Below are 23,179 nucleotides of genomic sequence, written 5' to 3'. Positions count from 1 at the left end.
GTGGGTCCAGATATTAAAGAAGCTGGAAGCTTGATAATATTAGCCATGTGTTGTCACTGCTGTGTCTGTGGTGATTGTTGCTGCTACTCCTGCTGCTTTGTCTGTTGTGGTTGTTGTTGTTGGAGTTGTGAGGGAGCTTGATGAGAGAATGAGATCATGGAAGGAAGGGAAGAATTAGCACTGGTAGGGGGCCAGTCAAGAGTACACAATGGAGAAGGCACAAGGTGGTTGATCATACTTCCATCATGATTATGTGTCGAAGGCAGTGCATCGTCAATGCCATTGTTGGGAAAGAAGATATGCAAGTGGGGTACCACAAGGTGTTGTGATAGGGATTGATGAAGCTGCTAGTCATGCGGGATATTTGAATGCATTAATGAGAATTCTCCTTGCTATAATTGATGATCAGGGTCTGGGAGCTGTAATTGTTGCTTAATGTGCCGGTAATATTGCTGATGTTGCTGCTGCCACCTAGTCATAGTTTGTTTTCTCCACTTCAACACACCCGTTGATTAATTTTGTTACATACTGTCTCTCTTTAAGTGGCTTTTGATATTGCATTTGGTGTTGAAAGGCATGCTTACCTTGCTAGACATGAATGTACATGTCTAATCTGATATGTCCTTATCGGGTCTCCTACTAATTACTTTGCCTTTGATGTTTTTGCAGGATGCAATGATATATTCATAAAGGATAAAAGACAATTTAATCCAGTATATTAGGTACTTGTGCCAGTGTAGTGATTCATAAAATAAACGCTACAACAATTTCCTCGACCGATAGTTTCAGATTTGCTTTTGTAGCTTGGAGAGTTCGAAAGGAAGAAGCCTTTGGTGCTACTTCTTCTCCCTTAGAACATGTTGCAGGAAATGGAGAACTACTAGATGACATATTGAGACATGGATTGCATGATGTGTATTGGTGTTGTGACTTTGAGCGAATGGTAGCATTATATATAGCAGTAAAGACTAATAATCGCTTTAACAAAATATCTTATGTAAATTATTATAAGAGGACATTCTTCACTTCAATATTTAAGTTATTAGAAATGGAAGTAGATGGGCTTTTGCTACATGAAAGAATGCTTATCCAAGTACATACCTATCTTGTTTTACCTGATGGTTATGCTTTCACTGATTACCATACACCGTGTTGTTATTCATTTCATGAGAATGGCATTGTGGAGGTTTCTTCAATTGAGAAGGCAAAGGAGATGTGGAAACTTTTTGAAAGAGATGATTCTCAATATCCTTGTAACATAATGATGCATGAAAAAGGCATTTTAATCACAAAAAAGAGAAGAAAACGTAGGCCCCTTTCATCAGAATAACATAAATATATTGCGCAATTTCTTGGTTTTCAAGAGAATGCACTAGTAGGACATCTAGTTACCATATATAGAAGAATTCTTTATAATGGAGAAATATACAAGATTGCAGATGACGTCATGGTAAAAATTGACACTTTTTATAGTATGTTAGAAAGTATAGGTCATTGGAAAGCAAGACTCACTAATTTTTTTTCCATTCAATGGGATGGAGAGTATTACACCTTTTTTAGTGGAGAATATTACAAGTAATGCATAACTGTAAAAGAAAATGAAGAATGCTTACTTATAGATCCAATCATGGGAATGAGTGTACTACAGACTCAACGACTTCCATTTACATGGGATTGCATAAGACTATTGAGTTTTTTATTGCATAAGTTTGTTCCTTTACCTTTACATAATAGACTTGTTGCATATGAGGTAAAAGATCTAGTTCAAAGAACAAGATTATTACAAATAGAGGCACTTGGTTGTATACCTCCTTGGTTAGAAAAATATGATATTGTGTTGGCAAGAAAACATGATGATGACATGGATGGGGAGTACATTCATGCAATGATAAGAGAGGTAAATTATGAAGAAAAAAGGTGCAAATTGTCGTGGTTGAAGTGTGATCATAAAAGAAGTACATAGAGAATTGATATTGATGAAGATATTTGGAGAGATTGGAACTTGTGTAGCATGGTAATGTCAAACTTTGAAGTTACAAAGAGAAGGAGAGTAACATTATCAATTGGAGAGTCTATAGATGTTCCAATAGTGTGGAGATCACGTGATGTAACTTGACTGCTTTAGAGAGAGAGTGTGTGTGTGTGTGTTGCATTCTTGGAGATCCAAATGGGTGCTAGTAGCATTGGTCATAATGGACATCATTATCTGATCGCCATCCCATTGTGTATATCATAATGCTTTATCTATGGGTGTTTGCTCATGTTGTGTCTCATGTATAGGTAGTTGAACCTTTGTGTGTATGTGTGTATGTGTGCATGTGTGATTATTGTTATTTCTTTTTATAAAGAATGAGAAAACTTCTTGCTTGAAGAAGATTAATATATGGATATAATCTCTTGTTTGAGGAATACTAGCATATAAAGTTGTAAATTTGATTTTACCTTGTATCTTGTTTGATTTTAGCTTGTCTCATGGTTTGTATAGTTGTATATTGTATTGTTGTATGGTGTTTTTCTTTAAAAATTAGAAGCCCATTAAAATGATTGAGAGAGAGAGAGAGAGAGAAGAAGAGAGTGTGCTCATTGTTGTATGCTTTTTATATGATTGCTTGATTCTTTATTGGTTGAATAGTAATATAGTTTCTTGATTTAATTTTCGCTTGTCTCTGGTGCGCAGATCGGACGCAGATAGCTCACGTGGTGAATCCCGGAAGGTCCCCAAGAACAAAGTACTCTACTTTTTAGCACAAAAACCCGCTAGACTCCAATGCTTTCCTCCGCCACTGCTGCTATCTCTACACATCAACTGAAGCATTCACAATCGTTAGTAAAATAACACAATTAAACGGACAAAAGTGAATACCTAGCAGTCTTCAGCTACATAAATAAATCAACTGGTTAGAAATAAATCCTAACCTTAATTTATTACGAGTGCGCACTCTAAACTCATAAACGTTTATTAATTTAATATGCATTTTGCGGAATCACCCGCTATGGAATCACCCATGTACACACTAAATTAATGAAACGCCCGAAAAGGACAGGCGTCCCCATCAACTTCTCGCACAAAGAATCCTCTTTGCGTATGAGCCCCGGTCATCTAAGTTTACGGAATCCACCGTAAAACCTCACGGAATCCACCGTGGAATATGCCTCCTGGCATCATACCCCCGGGGTGGGATAGCAATTGACCTCAATTGCTATTAGCTCAATGTGGAGGTAACAGAGTGGGGAAAGCATTTAAGTCTCTAGCGTGCATCCATTGTGCTTCCTCTACAGGATGGTTCTTAAATTTGACTAGATATCTAGAATACCTTCGGCCAGTTCTAGTGGTCATGTAGTCAGTGTCTATAATGGCTTCTGGTTCAAGTATTTCAGTCTCTTCTTCTAGTAAAGGTGGGTTTTCATAGACAGGGTGGATAGGTAATTGGCCTCTAAATGGTCTCAATAAACTAATATGAAATGTATTATGAATTTTCCAATGAGATGGCAGTTCTAACTTGAATGCATTGTCATTAATCTTATGAATGATTCTAAATGGTCCGTAGAATCTAGGAGCTAATTTGACAACTGGATGTCTATCTACACTTTGCAGTCTACGCTTTTCTATTCTAAGCCAAACATAATCATCAACTTTGAAATTCATGGCTTGTCTTTTCTTGTTGGCTTGTTTAGTATATGATTGTTGGGCTTTAGCAATCATATCCTTTACCTCATCAAAAATAGTGTTATGCATAACAGCAATATCATCGGCACTTTGTATTCTATTAGACAAAGATGCAACAGGTGTAGATAATCTATATCCATAAATAACTTCAAAAGGTGCTTTCTTTGTAGATGTGTGCGGTGTATTGTTATATGCAAACTGTAATAAATGTAAATGAGTATCCCATGTCTGAGGTTTGGAGATAGTATATGCACGTAAAAGATCTAAAATGGTGCTATTTGTGGCTTCTGTTTGTCCATTTGTTTCTGGATGAAATGCAGATGAGAAATCAATCTTGGTGCCTAGATTTGCAAACAATGTAATCCAAAAATTATTACAAAATCTAGAATCTCTATCTGAAATAATCACTTTTGGCAATCCATGGTTAGTAAAAACAGTTTTCAAAAATAACTGTGCTGCTTGTGATGCTGTTAAAGTTTTCTTACATGCAATGAAATATGCTTGCTTACTAAATCTATCTACAATTGTCCAAATCATGTCATGGTTAGATTTAGTATTTGGTAAACCAGTAATGAAATCCATAGATATATGTTTCCAAGGTTTATATGGAATAGACAAAGGCATTAATAATCCATACTGTTTACCATGATGTCTCTTTATTCTTTGACAAATCAAACATTCAGAAACAAAATTAGATACATCTGCATCCATATGCGGCCAATAAAAATCTTCAGTTAACATGCGTAATGTAGAAATGATACCTCTATGACCTTGATATGGGGGACAATGAATTTCATTCAAAACAAAAGATCGGAATGGAATAGTAACACGCAGTCTCTTTTCAAAAAACATGAATCCATCATTATATGACAATGAATCAACAGGAATGAAATTATTTTGAACTAATTTTTGCCAATCAGAATGAAAAGTAATATCCTGGTGATATGTGTCTTTCATAGCAATCAATGAATCAAAAGATATGATAGATATATTATGAATTGCAGGTCTTCTACTCAATGTATCAGCAACTACATTTTCTTTTCCAGGTTGGTATTGAATGATAGGATGGAAACTTTGAATGAATGAAGCCCATTTGATATGACGGTCAGAAATTTGGGGTTGGCTAAGTAGATGTCTAATGCTTTGCTGGTCGGTCTTTATCATGAATTCTGAACCCATTAAATAATGCTTCCATTGTTTTAATGCTTGGACAACTGCTAAGAGTTCCTTGTCATAAGTGGAATATTTAAGCTCAGAGGGTTTCAGCTTAGAACTAGAATATGCTATTGGATGGTTGTCTTGCATTAGCACGGCTCCTATTCCTGATCCGCTAGCATCGGTCACAACTAAAAAGAATGGTCTATTAAAGTCAGGCAATTGTAGAACAGGGGCATTGGTCAATGCACGTTTGAGTAAATCAAAGGATTTCTGCTGGTTTTCAGTCCATTGATAAACAATGCCTTTCCTAAGAAGTTTGGTCAATGGTAAAGCCAGTAATGAGAAATTACGTACAAACTTCCTATAGAAACTAGCAAGACCAAGGAATGAGCGTAATTCATGTACATTTTTAGGAACAGGCCAATGCAATATTGCGTCAATTTTCTTAGGATCAACTTTTATTCCTTCTTTTGATACAATATGACCTAGATATTCTATTTCTGTCTTAAAGAATTCACTCTTGTCAGGATTTGCAAACAATTGATTTGCTTTCAGTAATTGAAAAACTAATGATAAATGCTCATAATGCTCTTTTTCACTTTGAACTGAACACTAAAATATCATCAAAGAAAACAATCACACAATATTGATATTTTAGAAAAATACGGTTCATCATTCTACTGAAAGTGGCAGGTGCATTAGTTAATCCAAATGGCATGACTAAGAATTCGTAATGGCCAAACTGTGTCCTGAATGCAGTCTTAAATATGTCGGATCTATCTAGCCTCACCTGATGATATCCAGATTTAAGGTCAATTTTACTAAATATAGAAGATCCTTGCAGTTTGTCCATAAGGTCATCAACTCTAGGTATAGGATACCTATTCTTAACAGTGATCTTGTTTAATGCTCGGTAGTCAATACACATCCGATAAGTATTATTCTTTTTCTTGACTAAGAGCACAGGTGCACCGAATGGAGAACTGCTAGGTCGAATTAAGCCTCTATTTAGTAATTCTTCTACTTGACTCTGGATTTCTTTTTGCTCTATTTGATTGTGCCTATATGGGGCTTTGCAAGGTGGTTGTGTGCCAGGTATTAGGTCAATCTTATGGTCTTCTGGACGTGATGGAGGTAAACCTGGTGGTAGATCTTCTGCAAAACAGTCCTTAAAATATGTGAGAAATTCCTTATGCCTAGGGTGCATATGATTTTCCTTTGCGTGCAATTCATTCACCCAAATGAGATATGATTTAGTATTCTTGTGCAGTGCACGTTTTGCTTGAGTATGCGAAAGCAGTGGAAACATATGAGAGGCATGCATACCAAACAATGTAATAGATTTTCCTTGAAAATTAATATTCATTGTGTGCGTGGAATAATCTATATTAGGATTATGTTGGTGTCTCCATGGCATTCCTAGAATAATGTCGCTAGACTGTAATGGGACAACTAAGAAATTTCTTCTTTCAATATATGGACCAATTTGAATTTCTAAATCTTGAACTTCTTGTGTGCCATTGTACCTAGTGCCTAAAAATGCAGCTTTTATGCGATAATGCGTAGGTACTGTATGCAATTTCAATTCCTTTACCAATTTTGCTGAAATAAAGTCATGGGTACTACCGTCATCATGCAATATAGTTCTTTCTTTTCCATGCACCATACATTTCATAGTCAACAATGAATGTGAAGTAAGCATACCTGGTAAAGTGTCGGAAGTAGTAGTAGGATCATCCTCATCTTCAGTGAAATCTGGCATATCCTCATGCTCTTCTTCGTCCATGGCTCCAAGGTAGTTGATATGTGCTGATGGCTTCTTTGAATGACAATTTGCTGCGAGATGCCCTGGCTGGTGACACTTGTAGCATACGATGGGCTTGGCTTTGGTCACATTATTTGCAATGGCTGGGAGTCTGGGTATATTTGGATTTGCTTGTGGAATAGGCTTAGGATTTGAATTGACAGTGGATAGTAATGCAGGTGGTTTAGGCCAATTCTTGCGGAAAGATGGTGATGAAAAACGACCTGGATTAAACCTTCTGAAATTGGAATTGAATTGTTTAGATCCATAATTACCGTTTGCTTGGAATGGCGGTGGTCGTCGATCTCTTCCGCGTAACTTATCTTCAGTGTCGTGAGCTAAGGAGATGGCGTCTTCAAGGGTAGCAGGCTTGAACATATTCACTTCAGCGTAGTAATGTCCAAGAAGTCCAGACATATACTTCCGCTTATGTGTCGTCTCTGGTACGTCTTCAAGCATACGTAGCTGTAAGAGTGCATTCCAAAAACGCTCTGTATATTGTGGAATAGGCTCACGATCGCGCTGTTGGAGTAAATCCCATTGCTTGATAGCCTTCTCATGAAATTGCGGTGGTAGGAAATTTTGCATGAACTTCTTCTTGAAATCTTCCCATGTAGCAGGACATTCTATGCTCTTGCGGACTACAGTCCACCAAAGTGATGCTCTGTCTATCAGATGATTAGTAACACACTTGATTTTATCTTTCTCGGGATAAGTTTCCTCATGGAAATAGTCATCAAACTGACTAATAAATGATAAAACAGTCTTTCCTTCTCTTATGCCATTGAAAGTGCGAAACTTGAAACTTCGTTTACTTATCTTGGATTCCTTGCGAATGGTTTGTGCTTCAAGAGTGGCGTCGATGGTACGGCGAATCAAATCTTCAGCTTGAGGTTCTTCTTTATTAGTGGACGCTCCTTGTAGCTTTGTCAATTGCACTTGCAAGGCTTGCCTAGCTCTTCGCTCTTCTTCCAATTGCAGCATGATAAGATCCAGCTTTTGTTCCATGGTAGGCTTGGGTAGATCGTCTTCAGCCATAGGATCATCCATATGTGGGGTAGTCATCCTGTAAAACTCAACAAACCTTTCTCACTCAAAATCAGTTAGCGGGATGAGCGTAGCTCAAATTTGGGGTTACAAGGCTATGTATTTTTGGGTATTTTCTTCTTCAATTTTCAGAAATTCTGCAATATTTCTGTCTCCATTTGCTGAAAGTACTTCAACGAACTTGTAGATAGGTAGAACAGCTTGCTGCGAACAACTTTCCAGTTCAGAGTTTTTGCATACGAACAAGTCTTCTATGAGTTTTAAGCACTAGTCAGTTCTGATTTAGTCTGACTTGCAGAGTTGCAGACTTAACAGGCTTGCAGAGTTGTGGACTTGCTGGACTTAGACCGACTTGCAGAACTTGCAGAACTTGATTACCGTCGACTTACGGAACTTGACTTCAAGAGTGCGAGACCCGGAGTTTGCGACTTGTCAGACCTGTGTAACTTGCAGAGAAAGCTTAATGATTTAAGCTTTGAGTTAAGGATTAAGCTTAGAGAGCTTAATGGTGGAGTACAGGCCGCCGTTTTTTTTCGTGAGGGGGGGGCCGTTTTTTTCTCCACGCGTGATTTTCGGAAGGTCTTCTTGCAGATCGTCGTTGAATTTTCAAGCTTGATAAGCTTGTTAAGCTTTGTCTTAAGCTTAATTGAAAAAAAATAATGATAAAAACAATGGAGCTTATCTCTGGTTTTCAACGACTTGATGAAGGAGGTGTTTGAGTGGTCCTCCGCCTGCAGAGATTGGTCCTTCGCGATCTGACAGTGGAAACAGGGGTTCTTGATCGCCAGAAGTCTGCCTGTATCGACGGTTCGCGATGAGATTGACTGTAGAGGCCGTTTGTTCCTGGAGCTCCGCCTTCGCCCGAGATTGGTAGCGATTGGAAGCTCTTGATCTCTGCTCCGCTCTGATACCACTGGTGCGCAGATCGGACGCAGATAGCTCACGTGGTGAATCCCGGAAGGTCCCCAAGAACAAAGTACTCTACTTTTTAGCACAAAAACCCGCTAGACTCCAATGCTTTCCTCCGCCACTGCTGCTATCTCTACACATCAACTGAAGCATTCACAATCATTAGTAAAATAACACAATTAAACCGACAAAAGTGAATACCTAGCAGTCTTCAGCTACATAAATAAATCAACTGGTTAGAAATAAATCCTAACCTTAATTTATTACGAGTGCGCACTCTAAACTCATAAACATTTATTAATTTAATATGCATTTTGCGGAATCACCCGCTATGGAATCACCCATGTACACACTAAATTAATGAAACGCCCGAAAAGGACAGGCGTCCCCATCAACTTCTCGCACAAAGAATCCTCTTTGCGTATGAGCCCCGGTCATCTAAGTTTACGGAATCCACCGTAAAACCTCACGGAATCCACCGTGGAATATGCCTCCTGGCATCCTCCTGGCATCAGTCTCATGGCCTCCCCAAGTCAACAAACTCTAGATTCAATGATGCAAACTATCATCACTCTCCAGAAAAAAATTGAGGAACTGAAATTAAAGAATGATAGTTCTGAACAAACAGTGAGCATGAGCAAACCAGTTTCAATACAAAGTAAAAGAGTCCAGTTGTCACCTCAAAAGCAAATCAAGAGTACACAAATAGGGGATGTATCTCTGATGAAGACTCCTAATATGACCAGATTTTCAAACCACCTAAACAGATTAGTCGAGAAGACCAAGATGAGTTTGGAAAACCATTTTTACTAAAATACTATCGAGATACGCAAAATGTTAAGTATTTTGCTAATTATAGAAAAGTGTATAATTGGGTAAAGAGCCATGAGATTGGCAAGGATTTGCAGTTTCATAATAATAAAGATGACAAACATAGAATTTTAGAAATCATAGATCAAAACTATGATCAAATTTTACCCCTTGAGTTTCCTGGTGCTACTTACCTTTGGAAAAAGGAGGATATATATCTGTACTATCTTTCTGTTGCTCAAAACCTTAGAAAAAAACTCAAGAGGAAAAGATAATCTTTGGTGGATATATATTTGGTAAGGATACTTATTTATCAAAATTTTCTCACCATAGATTATATACATAAGAAATTGGTATTGATTAGCACAACTATGTTTTTTTAATAGAAGAATCATAGCTTCAAGCAAGTAGATATGCAACAAAAAGCTGGTAAGATTTGCAATTTTCATCTCAAGTTTTATTTTTTCTATTGTATAATTTTTATTATCTTTATCTTTATCCACTTTAAGTTTCTTAGATATATTTACCTTTCATTATATTTTCTCTAAAATTTTAGGATACAAGTGACGAGGTGTATTATCCACAACTTATGGTGGAAGACAATGTATCTTTTTTGAGAATAGTGCAGCACATGTATGTACATCGTTCACTCATTTAAATATTTTAATATTGGAATTTTTAGTTTTTAATATTGACTTCAATATTCTTCCTCGTACTAGTTGGAATCTCATAATGATGGTCCACCTCTTGTTTCAATTTCTACTTTCAAAAAATGTCAAAAAAATAATGAAATGGTTACTATACCTTGGTTTGTAGTCTTTTTCCATTTGATTGTCTCTAACACTTAACCTATGTTTCAGGACTATTTAAACTCAGATCATAGTTTTATGGAGCTACTATAAGGAATTCCATCTATATGAGGAATATATACATATATACTTAATTTTTGTATACTTTTAAATTAAAACATATTCCATTTTAAGTTTTACTTTTATTGTATTATAAGATTCATGTAGTAGTGAACACTCTCTTCCACAAGATATGATCCAAGATCCCGAGGAGATTGAAGTAGCACGGAAAAGTCTTCGTGTACGAAAGGTATGCTTAGCCATCTCTTGATATTTTCTTTTAATATATGCATTTAATAAATTATATCTAATTACAAACTTATTGTGATAAGATGAGCAAGAAAATGCAGCAAAGCAAGCAACAACAAAAGGAGAGTAAGGGCAAAAATAAGAAATTATCTAAGGTACTTCTTTGCATTTATTTTTACTAAATGTGGCATAATTTAATTTTGTTAACTTTATTTTCTTGTCTATACTATAGGCTCTCGACCATGTTGAGCCATCAAAAAGTGTGGATCCTTCTAATATAGAATTGCCATCAAGAACTTCATCGGTAACTCAATGTTATTAAATATTAAGACAATAGAGTAGCTAATTAACTTATGATGTAGTAGCACACTAATCTATGTTGTATTTCTAAAATGCAGGTTGTTAATGCCTTTGAAGAGGAAGACCAAGAAACCATTCTCCTCAAATATTTAGACATCCAATCCATTGATGAGCTATATGCATCATTAAAATCTACAGATGGTGTTATTAAGAGAGATCTTACTTTTTTAGGAGGACGCAACGAGCAAATATTTCCAGCCATGAGAAAAGCTCTCGTGGATTGGTTACTCTAAAAAGAGAAAATTCACGTCACAAAAAATCACAATAAACCTTTGAGTATTGATAATATATGCATCTTGAATTGACCTCTTTATTAATGAAGATAACAGCTTTTAATTCTTTCTATTATTTTAATTTATATTTTTTTACCATAATAGTAATTCTTAAAACTATTTACATGATTGCAACTAGTTTTCTTATATATAAAAAATACTATATGATTAGTTCTAACTAGTCTGTTTATATAGTAAAATTTCACTACATGGATAACTAGAGAATTTTAAATTTCCTATATAGGAATATTTTACTATATCACTAACTTGTAGAAAATCTCTCTTTTTTTTCTATATGGATAGGTGTCTAAAGTTCCTTGTGTCCAGAACGAATGCCATGCTGTCCCTCCAGCCTGCCAAGTGGTTGCTACACATTCTCTTTTACCAATTACAATCGATAAGAATCTCTTCACCCTGATCTATGTGCTCCCTTGCCTACCTGTCAAAGTACACTACTAGGCGATTCTCCATGGGCCGAAAGACATTTTTGGCATGAGTTTTTCTGGGTGCATGAACGCCTTGGTAGCCCTTGTTGGACAGAGATTTTCAATTCACAAGTAAGGTGGCTCATCCTTGCTGGTGGGTGTGAGTTTCCATAAGGTTTTCGATTTCGGTGGTTTTTTCTATGGCGGCTCTAGGTGGTGTCTACTATGCACAAATTGTGGCTCCCAATCAAGACTTGTTCTTATTGTGGAATATGCCAAAGTTTGGAGCCATTGCCTTGGTTTTACTTTCATAGCTCAAAGATGTAATAATGCCACACAAGGATCTCTAGGTTGTTTCGTTTTTCTTAGAGATGATTGGCTAGATAACCATGACCAATTTTCTATTTCCATTGCTATAATGTGTCAATCCTAGCCGACCTGGTTTTACTCCAGCTGTATTAAGGTTTCATCTGATTATGGTTGCACTGAGGAGGATTCTATAGTCTACATCTTTTTTCATGCTACAGATTCTGTGGCAACTGCAAATTATAGGGATGACCATGTTGTTGGTGACTCTGCTATCACAAATGTTTGTAAAGTAGCTAGTAGATATCCAAAGATGGATCACAGATATGTACATGGTCTATCTAAAGCGGCTATTTCATTTTATTCTTTGCATGCCCAAGATAGAAAGGAGGCTAGAGCTATCCATGATCATCAAGGAGATGAATTGTTTGATTTTGTCGATGTTTTATATGCTGCAAACCAATTGGATTATCAAAGGCCTCATGGTTTGGCTATTCATGGACTTGATGTAGCAGAATAAAGATTCTAAAGTTCTATTTTGGATAGCAATTGACTATCAAATTCCTTCCAAATATCTGCAAGTTAATATGAAGGCCCACTTCATGTCTTGGTTGCTACATTTCTCTCGCTTGAGGGGGAGTAATGGTCCTCAACAAGTCTAAGAAATGAAGTTTTTGTTATGGACATATGAAGACATTTATGGAGGGACAAAGTTGAAGACAAGGCTTCTTATGTTGTTGGTCATTAATGCAAATTTAGACCTAGGATGATTGCATCTCATGTTTGTAAAAATTTATACAATATAGTTTTAGGGAGCGAAGTAGCCTGATCCTCTTAAAGGGAAATGGGGTACATCTGGTTTGTTAGTGCATAATAACACTTTTTCACACTTCTCCCACATTAAGGGGGAGTGTTGGAACTAAGTAATGGTCCAAGTGTGAATACGTGTCATGTGTAAAGGCATCCTATACTGAACGGTTGCATGTGACCTTTCACATGCATGCCTCTCAGATGTATTTCGTATCTCTCTCACCATAATAATAATATAATATTATGAGCACTTTGTGTGCCTGTAATGTCTCTGTGTAATTATTACAGCAATGAAGTTCTCTCATATTCTTACAATAGAGGCCCTCTTGTCGTGGTGTCCAATGAAGATATACATGCTTTGTTGCAATGTAATGTGTCCTAGCAAAAATATGCTGTTGAAGAGAACTTTGTACTCCTTCACACATGTTTTCGAGAAGAAATGCAAAATTGGATCCATGCTATGCAACCATACAAGCAATGCTCCACACGAAAAGATGTATGAACTGCCTAGCCTATCTACATGTGCATGTGCATCATGGAAGATGCAAACACAATTCCTTAATTACTTAAAATCCTTAACCTCACCTCTCATCATTCAGCAAACAAAGTTATGTTGTACTCCATTCCACCCTCCCAAAATCCTACAATCTCTCAAGAAAATAATGGTCCTTAAGATGTTGACCAAGAAAATAACCCATCTCATAATTGAAGGTGTCTTTCATGACCCTCAAAACTCACCCAACCACCTTTTCCACTCAAATAGATGTTCCTATTTGACTGATGAATATCCCAACTCTCGTGCATGCTAAAAATTGTGTGTGCACAATGAAAGGTGCTCTCTCAAGTGTGTGTGCATCTAAGATTTACTACATATGGTTGGAGCGGGCATCATGCAATACTAGTGCTCAACAATGGTACAAAATGTGCATCAACCCAACCCTTGGAATGGAATTCATTGATAAAGTTAGGAGATGATCCCCGAATGCAGTACATTGGACAAGTGCAACTTGAAGTGCTTGTGAACCCCCTAATTCGTGTAATATGCAAGAGTATCGACAAGAAAATATACATGTTTCAAGATGTCCAACAACTACCAATAAAATCTAATTCCAACCTGCCCAAGGAAACACCAATCTCAACCAAGGCTATCAAATTTCCACACTTCAAAATCCAAAAAGAAAGACAAAAACAATTTATGATCTAGATCAATAAAAAAAATTCAGCTACAAAGCAACAAAACAAAAAGTCACACAAATAGCTACATTACCAAAATCCTACTAACTATTTCTTTCTAGGGGTTTTCAATTTATGCAAAAAGTGCTTAACATTGCTTTTTCTTTTGGTAAAAGCCTTACAAATTTTCTTAGAACAAACATGTTGCCAAATTCAAAAAAATGCCTCCATCCAAGACTTTATACTTAAATCATGCTATTCTGTAGCCTTTAAGTCAAACAAACCAAAGAGAATCTTAAATTCTTGTGCTATTGTTTTCTTGTGAACATTTCTAAAGCACATCATGCCATCATCTAACTCAAAGCTTTTCATACTCAATGTTTATGAGTCGTGATGCTTTTAATCACTATCCTTTCTTCACCTTGGCTAATCCTCATGTAGGCTAAACTTGCTTTTTATTTTGCAACCTATCCAAAAAAATATGGCGATTGCTCATTAAGGTTTTGATATCTCTCATTTCTCACAACTCCTATTCAGCACGTTTATTCATATCCAAGATAGGAAATCGAAACATATGTAATCAAAGTGTGTCCATTTTGATTTCGTTTGAATCATGACTGAGTTTCACTAATCAAGAACTCTCCATTCCCTTCTTCTTTCTAAAAAAGAAACACAAGCTTTGATTTGAAATCAATCGAGAAACATACTAGATTGTAGTTCTTGTCAAGACAGATAACAATAGCATTTGCTTCCAAAACAAGTTCTCTATTTGGGAACTTGTGGATAGCCTATTCAAAGCAAAGATGAGCAAATGAGCTTCCAATGATCCAAGAAATGACTATAAACCTATGACCACTGTCGCAATACGTAGGGTTGAAGGTCACCACAGGAGTTTGGCAAGAGAAGAATGTATGGAGGTTCAAGAGCTTAGACTCCAGAGATGGTAGAGATAAGAGAATGGTTGCAGGTTTCAAGCCAAGTTCTTGAAGATAAGTGACAGTAGTGGTGAAGGTAGATTCAAGGAGAGGAGTAGACGGAAGAGAAGGGGTTCGAACATATTGAAGATGTAGAACAATACTTCAAAAAAAGAATTAGAAAATATAGAAGAATACTAACAGAGATGAAGCCTGTCAGTTTCTTTCAGCATTATGAGAAAATATAGCTCCAATAGACAAAAACATGTACAAAATAATGCCTTCCTCTATGCTGCTTAGATCGCCAATCTGATCCTTCCAATGGTTTTGAAAGGGGGGTTAAATACTAGGACACCTGGCCAGAATCCTGCCAGATTACTCCTTCATCTCCCACATTCGGAGTGCTGTTCACTTCCTAAAAACAACGATTGCACATCGTGCGATTTTGCTAATCTCTCTTTTTTTACATAAAATCATCTCAAATTAGTTGAAAGCTACATGCTTTCTTTTACATGTCATCCTAATTTGGAAGTTGTCTATAGTTTTGTAGATTTTTTTTTACAAGAGATAATATCTAGAATATTAAAAATTGACTAAAATCTAATATTTTTGAGTCATGAACAATAACACTAATGTCTAAAATGGCATTGGCTCTCTAAATCTAAAAGAAAGCCATGCTCTAGATTTTTTTTACATGTTGTGCGCGTAGAGGCACGACATTCACCCCCTCCTTACCTGCACATCCTCTGGCATGTACCAAAGTCTTACGGATTTACAATGTTAGAAGAAGTATCTTCTGCCATGTCAATGTCTTCATCTTCTACCTCTTCTTCTTCCTCTATGCCTTCATGCTCTTGAATTATATTCAAGTATTCTAGCTCATATGTTGAACTTTCTCTTCGTTTGAAGAGCTTGATTCTTTTTCTAGCTATGGGTATCTTCATGCTTGTTCCATCCAACTCAGCCAATGAATATGTGGCATTGTCATGAACGACCTTTAGCACATATGGGCCAAACCAACACTTCACCATCTTCCTAGAAGCACTGTATTGATTGTCTAAGCTAGTGTCATAGACAATCACCCACTCATTTTCTTGAATTGCTCTTGGCCAAAGTCGTTGTCGCTTATCAAATCTTCTTTTGCTCTTTAGTCTTGCTATCTTTAGCTTCTCAATAGTTGCTTGAACATCTTCAAGCCTTCTTTCTAGCTGCCATATGCGCAAAGTCAAACTGTTCTCTACTAATGCCTTCCTCCCAAGGTAGAAGACTCCATGTGAGAATAGATTTCTCAATTGGCATAATTGGTTGTTGTCCATGCATAAGTTTAGCTGCCATATAGCTAGTTACTGAATTGTGAGTAGTCCGGTCAGCCCATAATGAAAAAGGTAGCATTTTAGACCATTCTTTGATCTTTCCTCTACAAGAATTTGCTAGAGCTTTGAGAATAGGTTGATAACCTCTCTCACTCTTTCCATTGCCTTCAATGTTATAGGGTGATGTTAAATCCAACTTAATATCAAATTGAGGAAAGAAGTTGCGTGCCTCATCAGCATCCAACTCTCCTCTATCTATAGTTACTTTACCCACACAACCATATCTACAAAACACTTCTTCAAGCAAAAAAAGACAAATAAATTGAGTGGATTTGGTTGTTAAGGCATTGCCTTCAACTTGATTGGTTAGATCCTCTCTTGCAAGCACTAAATACCGCATATTCCATATTCCGGTAGGCATGGTTACAAGATCAATAACCCATCTATAATGTATAGAAGAGGGATAAGTCGGCTATACCCCATCTCGATGCTTAACCATAGAATACATTTGACACACATAACACGTTTCAACAAAATGTGCTATGTCCCGATACGTGTTTTGCCACCTTTTTTTTTTTTGACTTTACTGAAGGTTCCCCATATGCCTCTATGGCCAACCCACAGGCTTTCATGAAATTCCTTCATTACCTGTTGTTGCAATCTTTTGTTACCTAATACTCGAACATGTGCTCCTTTCTTCTTCTTTGCATGTTTCTATAGATGTCCTTCTTTAAGAAAAAATCCATAAGCTTTCCTCTTGATATGCTTGAACTCCTCATCAGTCCAAGTCTCCTTCTTCTTCATTGTGCTCAAATATTGGCCAATCTTCAGCCAATCTTCTTCATAATCTTCTTCAAGGAAATGAGCTAGAACTTGAACAATGCAATGAGCATGCTGGCTTCTAGTTGACCATCCTGTTTTTTTAAGCTTTAGACCAGTATATGCAGTAACTGAAAAGGTATTTTCAATAGCCATGGTATGAAATTTAGCAAGTATAGATTCTTCAGCTTCATCTTCTTCCATCAGCTCTTCTTTATTATCATATCTTGCACGTGATAGCATGTCAGCAACTGGATTCACCTTTCCTGCAATATGCTTTAATTCGGGGTTGAGAGATGTAATATATGCAATCCATCTTAGCATAACAATGTTGGGTGTAGAGCAATTGGCAATCATGCCCAAGAGTGGAAGACAATCAGTTTCTACCACTACGAAAGCACCTATAAAGTATTCACAATCACACTTTAATGCTATTACAACTCCCCACAATTCCCTTTTTACTTGTTCATACCTTCTTTGATGTTCATTGAGAACTTTTGCTCCAAAACGAATCGCATACTTGTTATCTTCAAGATCCTCTTGGCCAACTATCCATCCTATCCCAATGGAACTTGTATCCACAGTAAAGATGATGGGTCGACCATTTGAATAATCAGCCCTTTTGAGAGTGGGGGATGAAATTAATAGCTTCTTTAATTTACACATAGTGAGAGTATACTCATTACCCCAAGAGAATCTTTGGCCTTTTCTTAATAATTGATAAAGATTTTCAGCTACATGAGCAAAATGTGGTATCCATATGAGATAGAATACACATGCGGCAAGAAATCTTCTCACCTCTGAAACATTTGTGCATTTTCCTTGCATTCTGCTGATGACATCTATCTTGATTGGAGAAGGTTTGTGTCCATAGGGGTCACATAGATGACCGACCACTAGGACTTCTTCTACTCCAAAAATCGACTTAGCTCCAGAAAGGGTAAGATGTACCTCTTCTAGTATTGTCACAATCATGAATATGGTTAACTACAAATGTCCTACAGCCATCTTCGTCAAGCTCCTCATTCTTTTCATTGAATTCACATCCCTTGATAGGTACATCATCAAGAAATGGAAGAGTAAGTTGTGGAATAAATTCCCTTAAGACTTTGTGCATGGCATTCATCATATGGGCTACGGAGTTTATTGCACCTTGTGGTAGAGTGCACATGCGGACCAATCCAAGAGGTGTCTTCATTGTGGTAATGTCTTGGATTTCTAATGAAAGCTGAAATTGGTCATATCTTGAATATAGGTTGCCCATATAGAAATTCCAAGAATTTCACCTAAGGTGAATTCAATTTTTCTTCCTAGAATTCGTTCTTCTAGGACTCGTTTGAGATTGGTTATAGATTCTATATCAGACTACAATTTGTAGCCTGGCTTTTTGCCTTTCTTCTTTCCTTCGGTCTTCTTTGTTTGTGGCACATCTTCCATCTCTTGATCTGGTGTTATATTTTCAGCAAACTTTGGTTGTTTAGGCATTCTTCTAATTACCCATTTTGGAGGGCCAAAAGAGGAAGGCCTTGGTTCATCTTCTCTTCTTCTGTTTTCTTCAATCAATACTTCTTTATGATTGACGTTAGCCAAATGTGCAAAGGAGAAAAAAGAATCTACCGGTTCTTTCCAACCAATTATTCCTTGAATGCATTGACTGGCGTTAGCCAAATCTTCTTTGGCTGCTTTACCACGTTCCATTTGATCTAGTGTCTGTATCCATACTTTAGATTGCACATTAGCTTTACATGCTTTCAAACTTGATTTAGTTGGCTCAATTTGTAGCCCATAGGTAGCTGCATCAATTGCTGCATGGGCATTCTTTATAACTAAATCTTCTAATCTTTTCTTCATTCCACCATTGCCAAAATTTGGCTTGAGTGGAAGACCAGTTTCAGCTGCATGGATTTTTCCGTCTTTCCAAAAGACGAGCTTCTATGCTTCAACCTCATGGAAGGTAGAACACTCCATCTTGTCATGTTGTTGGCTGTCGCACCAAATATAGCGCCTCTTAAAGCCTTCTCTCATGGGTCTTTGAGTTGATGATCGTCCTCATTCTTCAACTTTGACATCTAGCTTCTCTACTTTGGAACTAATTTCTATAAGATTCAAATGAAGGTCACGCATGCTTTTAATAATTTCATCCATGACATCATTTTTAGAAGGAAAAAAAGAAGAAAGATTTGGTTGATTAGTCAAAGTAATAGGGGATTTTGAAGGTGGAATAAGCTCCATCAATGGAGTTGTTGAAGTTGAAGTAGAGCCCAATCTTAGTCGCATTCGCTCTCTTTAAGCAATCATGTTAACTGCATCAGTAACATCTGTCTATGCATTCTTGACTCCTGATTCAGAGGTAGCATCTTCTAGGCGATCAATAAGCTTTTCTTGCAGAATGGGATCTGCAGCCTTAAGGAATAATTCAATCTTCTGACCTTCCATACTTTGTTGGTCTTCAGCATCAAGTTGTCCAAATTTACTTTCAAATTCATGGTATAGAGCTGTTGCAGCTAAACCTTTGTTGGGTTTTTCAACCCATTCAGTGAAACTTTTCTTCGTCATAAGGCCAGAGTCTTCTGAGAAGAATTCTTCACATAGGGATTTTTTGAATGCAGCCCAATCCGCATCTTATTGGAAAAGACCATGGATTCTTTCTTGAAGACCATGCTTGGCTAGCTTGGCAAAATAACGGCTCCATGCATGTTGCGGTACACCAAAGAAGAGTATTTTCTTAACATACAAACAAATGAAAACAGAGACATTTTGACCATTAAATTGTTTTAATTCATGCCCAACTTCTTCTAGGACCTTGATAGCTGTGGAATCAATCTTCTCTTCTTCTTGCCTTTGTTATTGTTTTTGTAACATTTGGATTTGTTGTTGTTGAGTCTGCTGCAATATGCACACCAATTGTTGTAGAGTATCTCCTAAAGAATCCCCCATCTTGGAGTCCTCTTGCACCGATCTTCACGTTGGGTTCACTAATGTCGCAATGCGTAGGGTTGAAGGTCACCATAGAAGTTTGGCAAGAGAAGAATGTATGGGGGTTCAAGAGCTTAGACTCTAGAGATGGTAGAGATAAGAGAAGGGTTGAAGGTTTCAAGCCAAGTTCTTGAAGATAAGTGACAGCAGGGTGAACGTAGATTCAAGGAGAGGAGTAAACGGAAGAGAAGGCATTTGAAGAGATTGAAGATGTAGAAGAATACTTCAAAAAAGAATTAGAAAATATAGAAGAATACTAACAAAGATGAAGCCTGTCAGTCTCTTTCAGCATTATGAGAAAATATAACTCTAATAGACAAAAACGTGTACAAAATAATACCTTCCTCTATGTTGCTCAGATCACCAATCTAATCCTTCCAATGGCTCCGAAAGGGGGGTTAAATACTAGGACCTCTGGCCAGAATCCTTCCAGCTCACTTCTTCTTCATCTCCCACTTTCGGAGTGCTGTTCACTGCCTGAAAACAGCGATCGCGTATCGTGCAATTTCACTAATCTCTCTTTTTACATAAAATCCTCTCAAATTAGTTGAAAGCTACATGCTTTCTTTTACATGTCATCCTAATCTAGAAGTTGTCTATAGTTTTGTAGATTTTTTTTACAAGAAATAATATTTAGAATATTAAAAATTGACTAAAATCTAACATTTTTGAGCCATGGACACTAACACTAATGTCTAAAATGGCATTGGCTCTCTAAATCTAAAAGAAAGCCACGCTTTAGATTTTTTTTACATGGTGTGCGCGTAGCGGCACGGCACCGCTTCTTTAAGGTACAAGAAACTTGAGTGACAATTCTGATAAGGCCAATGCTTCCCCATTTTGAGCAATTGCATCTCTCAATTTATTCACATTACTTCTAGTAGTTCATGTCATTCATGTTGACGATAGCTAGCATATAAAGTATTATTGACTACACTGTATTGATTTACTCATAGTCATGTACCTTGAGCTCAACTTCAAATGGCTCTTTCATGCTATTCTACTTGCCTTTAGTAAGAATAATTGTATCCTTCACTAATCCCAAATTTAACTTCTCTCCAAAAGTTTAAATGCCTTCCAATTGCTCTCCTATTGTTCTTTAAGCCGATTATCTGCCTTTTATAGTATAGATATACCCCAAAAATATTCAACTTGTATCCCATGAACATATCTTGAATGTATAGCTTTGTTAAGGACCTCCTAAAACTTTCATTGAGACTTCAACAAGTGAATCTTTTCCTAGATGTACTTGGTGTGATGCCATGCAATGTGCCCTAATTGAAAATATAGTATACAAATTGAACTTTATGCTCAACCACATATGATTTGAAAAAGTGCAAGACTAAGATTTGAAAAAGTGCAAGGGAATAGTGCCATGAGTTCATTTTAATTGAGGACGTGAAGACTATGAACAGCATGCTATTTACCTTAGGCTCATTGAGGTAAATATTCCATAGATTTTGATAGCCTACTCCAAATAGGACATGATACATGTCAAAATATAGTTTATGATGAGCACTTTCTAGCCATGTATAAAGCTCTTAGTTAGAATTGACATAGGTACAAAATTTTTCGAAAACATAATGCATTCTATATGTAGTATGGGGTCAAAACAGGACTTATCCATCTAGTCTTCAACTCGTTGAGCCTCTCTTAAGTGGGAAAATGCTTCCACAATAGTGGTTGGGTACCAAGAAGGTTCTTCTACGGGTAGGCCTTGCTAAGAGGATATGCCCATCTAGTCTTCAGCCTATTGAGGCTCTCTTAAGTAGGAAAACTCTTCCATGATAGTGGCTAGGTGCCAAGAAGCTACTTCTATTTTATGAGGTATTCCTTGATGGATTAATATATCAATATTTTATCTCACTACCCGATGATTGTGAAATGTACTTAGCCTAGATTGAATTAAAATAATACGAAATTCAAGAAACAACAATTGATGCAAATGTCCATAGCCATGCCATAGATGGAAATGTATTAAATCTACAGCACAATGAAGCCACAACTAAATGATATCAAAGGTACAATGAGAATCATGGATGAGAGGTTGCTACAAGAAATCTACCTCTTGCTATGGTGGGCATTGAGTATTCACCCTCAATGTTGGTGAGAAAGGCAAGAACCTCAAGCTCCAAGAAATGGAGAAGTTTACAAATGTGTTAAAAAGATCCTTACAATGGCACACTCTTGCCTTTCATACTCTATTCCAAATCAAGATATTTTTCCCTAAGCAAAACGATACAAAAGTGATTTTATTACAATCCATCCCTACACAAAAAAAAAAACCTCAAAACTTGAAGATAGAGAAGGTAAATGAATGATAGAAATGAATAGAGAAGGCCCAATGCTAAAGTAACCATGGACAAGCATCATCAAGATCAAACAGTGAAAATTTGAACTTTTCTCTTAAACAAGGTAGCTATAAAAAATGGCCTGTAACTTTGGATAGGCATGTCAAATTGGTGCATACAAGATATAGAAATGAAGTATACTTTAGTAGGTATCCATCCATGCTATCAAAATTAAATTTTGACAACAATAGACCAATTGTTTTGAATGCAAAAATTTTATACAACAAGTTGTTCACTGGTCAATGAACTAGTATCCTCTTAGAGAAGTGATAGAAATTGGTCTAAATATTAAGCATGATACAGAGAAGATTCTTCCATAGGCAATCCTTCCATTTAATAAGATATTTTGTGATAATATAGTTCCTTAGGAGCTTCCAATACTTTCCAACAATCCTCTCAAGTTTATAGATGATTAATCTATCTTCATCAAGGGAAGCTAGTTCCTCACGAACTTGAATATTAGGACAGATATACTTTTTGAGCTAAGAGATATGAAAAACATTTTGAATACCGATTGTGAAAGACAAATCAAGTTGACAAGCAAGGTCTCCAACTTTACTTGAAATTTGATATGGACCATAACAACGATAAGCAAGCTTATTATTTCTACCTTTAAGAGAAGCGTAATGGGGCTTAGGTACTTTGAATAAGACCCATTCTCTCTCTTCAAAGTTCACATTCCTTCACTTACCATCAACATAAGATGTCATAGTCTCTTGATCTTTTTGAATATTTTTCTTACTTTGCTTCATTAGACCTGAAGATACTTGAATCTTGTAGCTATATAAAGCCTCAAAGGGTGACATGCTTATACTCAGGTGGTTTGTGTTGTTGTAGCAAAACTCCACAAGATGAATCCAATGATCCCATGCATTTTGTGTGTCACGGCAAAAATGTCATAAGTAGATTTCCAACCACTTATTGAGTCTTTCACTTTGACCATTGGTTTGTAGGTGGTGAGTTGTAGT

The 23,179-nt window shown here is 36.8% G+C and overlaps 1 long non-coding RNA gene across 1 annotated transcript; it reads left to right on the top strand.

Moving 5' to 3' along the window:
- Window positions 1–10,584: 10,584 nt before the first annotated feature.
- LOC148027193 (uncharacterized) lies at window positions 10,585–10,967 on the top strand. The gene is made up of 3 exons (XR_015692815.1): window positions 10,585–10,647; window positions 10,725–10,796; window positions 10,891–10,967. It is a non-coding gene; the product is annotated as an uncharacterized LOC148027193 (long non-coding RNA).
- Window positions 10,968–23,179: the final 12,212 nt, after the last annotated feature.

This window comes from Lygodium microphyllum, chromosome 13, assembly GCF_053477565.2.
Source record: "Lygodium microphyllum isolate KBCC chromosome 13, Lygodium_microphyllum_v1.1.10, whole genome shotgun sequence".
Classification (NCBI taxonomy): Eukaryota; Viridiplantae; Streptophyta; class Polypodiopsida; order Schizaeales; family Lygodiaceae; genus Lygodium; species Lygodium microphyllum.
This window is presented reverse-complemented; position numbering and strand designations above follow the sequence as displayed.